Below are 9,030 nucleotides of genomic sequence, written 5' to 3' on the forward strand. Positions count from 1 at the left end.
AATAAATAAGTGAATGTGTGCCGTACATTACAGCCTGGACATCCGGACGGATCTATTAAAATTTCCCTGATCCTAGCCAGAAGGCCGGGAATCAAAGGGGTGAGTGCCAAAAGGTGAAGAGTGTGTGGTACAGTGCGTCCACTCAGTGAGCTATTACACCCAGTGAGTTCAGCACCTCAGGGTCACCACTTCCCGAGGCACTAAAATTACCCCGGCTCTAGACCCCCCAGCAACATGACCAAACCCGGAGGGAACAGGTCTCATTGGGGCAGCCGTTGAACTGTTGTTGTGGCACCAACCCGACACGCACTAGCACACCTGCCCCCTCCATGCAGCACCCATCCTTACCAGTCACACATCGATGGTGTCTGGTCCACTTGTAAGACTGATAAGAACAGATACTACACTTAATCTTAGCCAAAAGGTTGAGAAGCAAGGCAGAGGAGGACACAGTGATTCTCTCTATGATAACCTTAAATTCCTTGATGTCCCATGTTCAGACAGGAGTCCCCAGAGGATGAGCACTGTACACTTAAGGGTACGCTCAAGTTAGGGTAGCAGCCAAATCTTTCCCAGTGAACTTTCTTCCGCAGAAAATCTGTATGTATGTGTTAACATACCCTTAAGTACTCTGGTGACATGGGCGCTGTCAGTGTGCCTAATAATACGCTTTGCTAAACTATATTGTTACGATTCGGCAGGCTGGATGTGGATCCTCTGTGTCAGCGAGGGATTGGCGTGGACCGTGTCGGTGGACCGGTTCTAGGGTTGCTACTGGTTTTCACCAGAGCCCGCCGCAAAGCGGGATGGTCTTGCTGCGGCGGTAGCAACCAGGTCGTTTCCACCGGCAACGGCTCAACCTCGCTGACTGCTGAGAAGGCGTGGGACAGAAGGACTAGGCAGAGGCGAGGTCAGACGTAGCAGAAGGTCGGGGCAGGCGGCAAGGTTCGTAGTCAATGAAGATAGCAGGAGATCTGGAACACAGGCTATGGACAACACTAAACGCTTTCACTGGCACAAGGCAACAAGATCCGGCAAGGGAGTGCAGGGGAAGTGAGGTAATATACACAGGGAGCAGGTGGAAGCTAATTAGACTGATTGGGCCAGGCACCAATCACTGGTGCACTGGCCCTTTAAATCTTAGAGCGCTGGCGCGTGCGCGCCCTAGAGAGCGGAGCCGCGCGCGCCAGAACATGACAGCCGGAGACCGGAACGGATAAGTGACTTGGGATGTGATTCGCGAGCGGGCGCGTCCCGCTATGCGAATCGCATCCCCGCCGGCAATGTCAGTGCAGCGCTCCCGGTCAGCGGGTCTGACCGGGGTGCTGCAGAGAGAGAGACGCCGCGAGCGCTCCGGGGAGGAGCAGGGACCCGGAGCGCTCGGCGTAACATATATAAGCAAAAAAAAATCACTAAATTATGCATACCACACAGTGTTTTAGTTTTGCCGAAACTAAAAATACTTTTTATGTTGCTAGGGACGGCATGACAAAAAAATCCCTAAAAAAAATAAAAATAAGCACATACTCATTTTCCTTTGTCCCCCAGGACCCCCTTTGTGACATCATTCAGTCCCTCGCAGCTTTAGTACTTCCTATTTTTGAGACAAGCTCTTCTCTGCAGTGATGTCTCACTTAGCCAAACACTGCAGGGGCATACCACCTTACTCTGTACAAGCCATCACTGCAGAGAAGAGCTTGTCTCAAAAGTAGGAAGTAACCAGAGCTGATTGTATGCCACCCCCAAAAATATATACAGGGACCCCTCGACCTACGATGGCCCCGACATACGATAATTTCAACATGCGATGGCCTCTTAGAGGATATCGCATGTTGAAGGCAGCATCAACATACAATGCTTTTGTATGTCGGGGCCATCGCATAAACAGCTATCCGGCAGCGCTGACTGCTTCAGCTGCCACCGGATAGCCGTTTACGGTGCCCCGTGTGGTCCGCTGACAATCACCTACCTGTCCTCGGGGCTCTAGAGGATCCCCTGATTTGTCGGCGCTCTCCATCGACATCATCACGTTGCTGCGCAAGCCGTCCCGTCATCCAATAGGAGCGGCGTGCATAGCGACGTGATGGCGGCGACGGAGAGCGAGGATGCCGGGGAAGCAGAGGCCTTGCCGGAGCGTCGGGGACACCTCGGGGACATGGCGACAGTGAAGGGCAGCGACATCCCGGGCAGCGGTAACTGTCCGGAGCGGCGGGGACAGGTGAGTACAACTACACTACACTACAACAGTGGTCTTCAACCTGCGGACCTCCAGATGTTGCAAAACTACAACTCCCAGCATGCCTGGACAGCCGTTGGCTGTCAGGGCATGCTGGGTGTTGTAATTTTGCAACATCTGAAGGTCCGCAGACTGTAGACCACTGTCCTATACTTTACATTGCACGGATCCCTCAACATGCGATGGTTTCTACAAACGATGGTCCATTTGGAACGGATTACCATCGTATGTTGAGGGACCACTGTACTTAGTATCCAGATAACCCCTTTAAAGTCCATAGAAAGCTGATTGCAAAACAAATGTAAAAAAAACCAAGGCATTCATAGCAGTTATTCAGCCAGCAATCTACCTTAAAGGGAACCTGTCCTTTTATCCTATAAAACTAAAAGCAGCACGTTCTACATCTTATTATAATATTTCTCTAGCATGCCTGTATATCCCCCTGCCCATACTCCATATTAAAGAAAATGTATTTTAAAGCTCTCCCATATCATATGCTAATAAGGGTTAACTAGTCATTGGGGCATGCGGCAGCCCAAAGTAGTCACAGTGCCTTGGGCTGTAATCATTCCTATTCATTTACTAATGACGTCTACTCCGTTGTGATTATGTATGATTGACAGCCCAGGCACAGCCGACGTCACCGCTCTGCTCCTTGTATTCTCGTGGAGGCCCAGGTCCTCTTCAGTGAGAAGAGTGGTGATGTCAACCACTGTTATTTTTCCTATGGAGGACGGCTAGGAAGATAAACAGGCATGGTAGAAAACATTATTGTAAATAAGAAGGACATGGCTGAACTGGAGAGGGTGCAGAGGAGGGCAACAAGGATATTTGACGGTATGGAAGGATTACGGGACCAAGACAGGATATCAAGCTGAGGAGAAAATACATCACAATTCTAGTGATCTTTTTATACCTAGGCCGATAACCATGACAAGAAAGTTTCTGCCACATGATGTTGTGATGTCTGGTGCAATAAACAAATTCAAGGCAAGCCTGAATGTTTTTCAAGGCTAGACCATTGATCCGGAGATTTATTCTGATGGCCATATTACAGTCAGTAGGGAATTTTTCCTGTCATGGGGCAATTGGCATTAGCCTGATGGGTTTCTTGTCTTCCTCTGGATCAACACAGTAGGACTTTAGGTTGAACTCGATGGACTCTTGTCTTTTTATCCCACCTAACAAACTATGTTACTATGCTGCTATGTAAGATGTAGAACGTGCTGCTGGTAGTTAAAGTATAAGGGAAAACTTGATAACAGGTTTCCTTGAAAGGAAAAACAAAATGGAAATCTTTTAGGAGCAAAGCTCTAGTATGTTGTGATTTGGTCAAAACATTTTGTCTTCTATTGTCTTCAATTTTAAAAGCAACATTTAAAACAACTTTTGATATGTTGCCCAGACATGACAAAACTTGAGATCACACCGGGTCTCACTCTTGAAGGGAATGGAGCATGTATGGGCATCATGTCAAAAGTTTTTTAAATGACAGTGATATTGAAATAAATTTGATATATCAACAAACTTGTTCAGATGTTTTTGTCAAACAAGACAGAACAAAAAAATAAAGTTAAAAATACATAGTAAATACTAAACCACTAAGGATAGAATTAAAGGAGTACACCGCTGGAAACATCTTATCCCCTATCCAATGTCCGGCACGGCATCCCTGTCATTCGGTGCACAGAGCAAACTCTGCTTCGTGCCCAATGACTGGTGATGTAGGCCGCCACGTACCCTCCATTCATGTCTATGGGAGGAGGCATGACTGCAATGTACCAGCCATCACGCCCCCTCCCATAGACATGAATGGAGGGGGCGTGGTGTGATGTTGCGAATGCGGAAGCTGCAAGCCAACCTTTGGATAGGGGATAAGATGTTTCAAACGGAGTACCCCTTTAAATTGCTGCAGAGGAGTTATGTTTACTTCTTGGTCATCCAATCAAATAGAATTTAACGGAAAGGGTAGGATATACAGTAGTTTAACCTTACCAGTGTAGTAATTATTATTATTATTATATTTATTTTTTTCATATATTTTTTATTTTTAGATTTCATTGTATATTTTCCAAGTTGTAGAATATTTTATTCTTACAAGTGTTTAACACACCATCATTTTTTTTTAAATAGACAAGGTTATTCTTGGAAAGCCATGCAGGCATTTAATAATGCTAAACTCCCCACTATATTATACTGGAATTCTTGTAAAAATACTTTGACAAGTTTTATTAACCCAGGCAGTGGCTCTGATTCTTAAATGTACATGAATATATTTATGAAGAATTTTGTAATATTCCATAATTCTTTATTATGTGTCTGTTATTTCCCCTAGGTAGGTGGTCTTACCATGTTAACGTAATAAAAACTCTGGAATATTAGATCTTCATCTGTCTCGCTCACTATATAAATATAGAGCTATTATACCTTAGAGGCTGGAGAAATACCTCAAACGTTTATACAGACTGGCTCATATAAAAAGTTTCCAAAAAGAAAAAACTTTGTGAATTGAAGTTATGTAAAATTATATCGAAGCTTTGAAGACAAATATTTTCTGATTTTTTTTTCTTCATATTAACTTTTAAGAAAGTCAATATAATGTTGGTTTACTTAACCCCTTAAAGACCAGGCCCATTTTGGCCTTAAGGACCAGACCAATTTTATTTTTGCATTTTAGTTTTATCCTCCTCGCCTTCTAAAAATCATAACTCTTTTATATTTCCATCCACAGACCCATATGAGGGCTTGTTTTTTGTACTTTGTAATTACATCACTTATTTTACCATAAAATGTACGGCGCAACCAAAGAAATATTATTTATGTGGGAAAATTGAAAAGAAAACCACAATTTAGCAAATTTTGGAAGGTTTTGTTTTCACGCTGTACACTTTCACGCTCACATTTTAAAAAATTTTTATTTTACATTATTTAACTTTTTTTTTTTACTTTTTTTTTCATTATTCATAGCAATCAGTTGATTGCTAATTGATCACGGCATCTGAGGGGTTAATCGCGGATGTCCACCATTACCACTCCCTGGCTGCTGATAGCTCTGGTGCTCACGATCATGGCGGCGCGTAAATGTACATCATGATGCGCTAAGTGCCACGTCACCATGACTTACATTTACGTCCATTGTCGTTAAGGGGTTAAAGGGGTATTCCAGAGAAAACCTTTTTTTTTTTTTTTTTTTTTTTTTTAATATCTACTGGCTCCAGAAAGTTAAACATAGTTAAAAAAGACCAGAGTTCAACTTATAACCCTAATGAGTCAGTACTGAGTTGATATAGATCTAGAATCCATAACTTGTAATGTTATTATTCTCCAAACCCCTTTTAAATTCTTTTACAGAGTTCACCATGACCACCTCCTCTTTTAGATTATTCCACAGTCTCGCTGCTCTTACAGATTTGTAAATTACTTCTATTAAAAAATCTTCATCCTTCCAATAATTTTCAGCTGCTGAAATTGAGTTGTTCTTTTCTGTCTGGCAACAGTGCTCTCTGCTGACACCTCTGCTTGTCTTGGGAACTGAGGTTTGCTATGGGGATTTGCTTCTACTCTGGACAGTTCCCTAAACAGGTGTCATCAGAGAGCACTTAGACAGAAAAGAGCAACTCAACTTCAGCAGCACATAAGTGCTGAAAGGATTAATATTTTTTAATAGAAGTAATTTACAAATCTGTTTCACTTTCTGGAGTCAGTTAATATATAAAAAAAAATAGTTTTTTCCTGGATAACCCCTTTAATAAATAATTTAAGTATTCTAAAATGTAGCAATATAAAAATAGCTTGTATTAACTTTTCTAAAATCATTCTCTAGTAAAATTCTTCATCCAGTAGATATTTCGCCAGCAGCTAATAATACGGAAGCATCTTGTTGCCAAAGGGTACTCAGCTGGCTATGAAGGTGAAGCACCACGATGTGTACCCACACAAACCAATGGATATATAGGGTAACCTTCATCTACAGTCATCGTCATCTTGCTGCCAGATGGATACTGTGAAGTGGCAGTTGGCAGTTTCCAAATAAAGATTTCAATTGGAAGGATGCCCTAAAAATTTGTAAGTAAAACCTGGGGCTCTCTGAGATGTGACGGCGTTCCAGCCTGTACATTATCCATTGGCAAATATAACAGATTTAAGGTGACCCCTCACTTGGCGATCAAGCTAAAAAAAAAAAAATCTAAGGCTGCAGAAGGAAATGGCAATTGAGAAAAAGGACTAAGAAAATAGATAAACCAATAGGGAAGGTTTTATAAAAAAATAAAAATAAAAAATAAGGTCCTAAGCAGCAAGTATGGCCCCTCACTCCATGTATTTAGACAGCTTTTCTCATCATTTACAAAATGTACATGTAAAATGCAATTACTACTGCCACTCAGCCCACAATAAATGCCACGATGGAGTACTTAAAGGGAACCAGTCATCAAATTTTACCCTATATAATGCTTGGCAAAGCGTTATATAGGGTAAAATTGTTGTCCTCACCATCCCCGGGGGACGCTCCTGCCCCCAGGGATGGTGAAGATATGAAGTTATAAACTAGTCACCGCCGCCGCCGTAAGTAGTCACCTGGGCGGGGAGCTCCTCTCATCTACTCCCGTTCTTCGGCCGGGAGCGATGCCCCCTCCGCTTGATTGATGGGCCGCGTCATTGTTCCGCTCACTGAACAGATGGAGCAGAGTGATGACGCGGCCCATCAATCAAGCGGAGGGGGCGTCGCTCCCGGACGAAGAAAGGGAGTAGATGAGAAGAGCTCCCCGTTCAGGTGACTTCTTACAGCGGCGGCGGTGACTAGTTTATAACTTCATATCTTCACCATCCCTGGGGGCAGGAGCGTCCCCCGGGGATGGTGAGGACAACAATTTTACCCTATATAAAGCTTTGCCAAGCATTATATAGGGTAAAATTTGATGATTGGTTCCCTTTAAATGGGTACTCCACTACTTATCCGCAGGATAGGAGATAAGTGTCTGAATCATTGAGCGATCCAACTTCTGGGAACCACACAATCTTCAAACTTCCATGTGCATGGAGCAGTGTGTCAGCACACACTATCTAGGGGAGCGACAAGTATACCCAAGTACAATGCTTATATATCCAGAGAAAATGCATGAAGAGAGTGCTGACACAGCACTCCATGCTCAGGGAAAGACGAAGTTCCCTTCTGAAGATCGCAGGGGGACCCACAAGACGGACCCCCCATGATCAGACACTGTGGATAGGGATAAGTTGTGGAGTACCCCTAGAAATAATATGCACCTCCCTCCACACAGTATTCAAATAATACTAGACATACATAAAGTGTCAACATTATACTGTCATACAATACCTTAATAGTAAATGGTTTAAGGACTATAGATAGCTTTGAAAATTATGCTTCTTGCTTTATTCTTATTATGGTGAAAAAACACTTTTCCTATAGTTTTTATATTAAAAACTTTACTTAGTTCCTTCTGACAGCCTCTACAGTTTGCTGTGTGAACTCTGCTTTCTTTGTATACACATACACAGCCCAAGGGATTTTATTGCATTTATGTGCTTCCATAGAACAACAGTATAAGCTTCAGTGGATTTACGGGTTATACAAGCAACATCAAATAAATAGCATATTACACCAAAAAGAGAAGCTGTAGCTGCCTAACAGTAGACTATGTCATCTTACATTAACATATAGGTATTAAAGTGTACATAAGACTCTAATGAGCAGTTTTACAATATCTCTAGGAAGCCAACGCATACAGTTACAGATCCTTAGTGATGTCATCACCAGAGATCTCCTGGTATATGTCACATCCTGACAAGTAAATTAGCCTCATAATTGCATTCATTGCTATGATCCATCTTCTGTCTTTTGTTTAAAGAGGCTGACACATTGGTGTATATCTCAATGTTTAGAATAGAAAAAAGGTGGCAGAGAAAAATATCCGCAATATGCTGTATATTATTTAACATTACAACTCATGTAAAAAAAGAGTAAAAAAGCTAATCCCTTAATGTAAGAATGGCTCCCCAATAATAGGCTCATAACAGGGTGTCAAGTAATCCCCAAAGCAAGTGTTCATTGTTCTCTGCAGCGCCACCACAGGGGAATTGAACAACTACACCGTATCAATTGAAATAAAAGGCTACCTGTGTATTGTCCAGATGCATGGGGTCCACCAGAGTGAAAGAGGCTCTTTGTTTTGTCTCTGTGTATCATGGAAAGATGAATAGAGTTCCTTAACCTCCAAAGTGTATAGGGATGTTTTACAGTATTTTTGGACTTTTGTTTTTTTTAAAGCCAGGACACCTTTAATTTTCCACTTACAGACACTTATAGGCTTGTTTTTTGCACCACCAATTGAACTTTGTAATAACATCACTAATTTTACCATAAAATCTACTATAAAAAAAAAATAGTGGGGCGAAATAATAAATAAACATTTTTTGTAACTTTAGGGGACACTTTTCGGTAAGAAATTACACATGTGGATGTAGATTTATAAAGACCTGTGCAGAAGAAAAGTTGACCAGTTGCCCATAGCAACCAATCAGCTTGCTTCTTAAATTTTTCAGAGGCATTTTTAATAGAGGCAATCTGGTTGCTATGGGCAACTGGTCAACTTTTTCTCTGCACAGGTTTTGATAAATGTCTCCATTATCTTTATGCTGTAGGTCCACACGAATACAATCCAATTGTAACAGCGTGCTCTCCGGCCGCTTCTCCTTGCCGGGAGTGCACTGTCCCTCTCTCTCCCCTGTCCCTCTCTCCCCTGTCCGCACACAGCAATACCACATATGTTTATTTT

General features: G+C 42.3%; 1 pseudogene; it reads right to left on the bottom strand.

Moving 5' to 3' along the window:
* Positions 1-329: 329 nt before the first annotated feature.
* On the bottom strand, positions 330-437 carry LOC130363365 (U2 spliceosomal RNA; annotated as a pseudogene).
* Between the last annotated feature and the right edge of the window lie 8,593 nt (positions 438-9,030).

This window comes from Hyla sarda, chromosome 3 (genome assembly GCF_029499605.1).
Source record: "Hyla sarda isolate aHylSar1 chromosome 3, aHylSar1.hap1, whole genome shotgun sequence".
NCBI classification, from domain to species: domain Eukaryota; kingdom Metazoa; phylum Chordata; class Amphibia; order Anura; family Hylidae; genus Hyla; species Hyla sarda.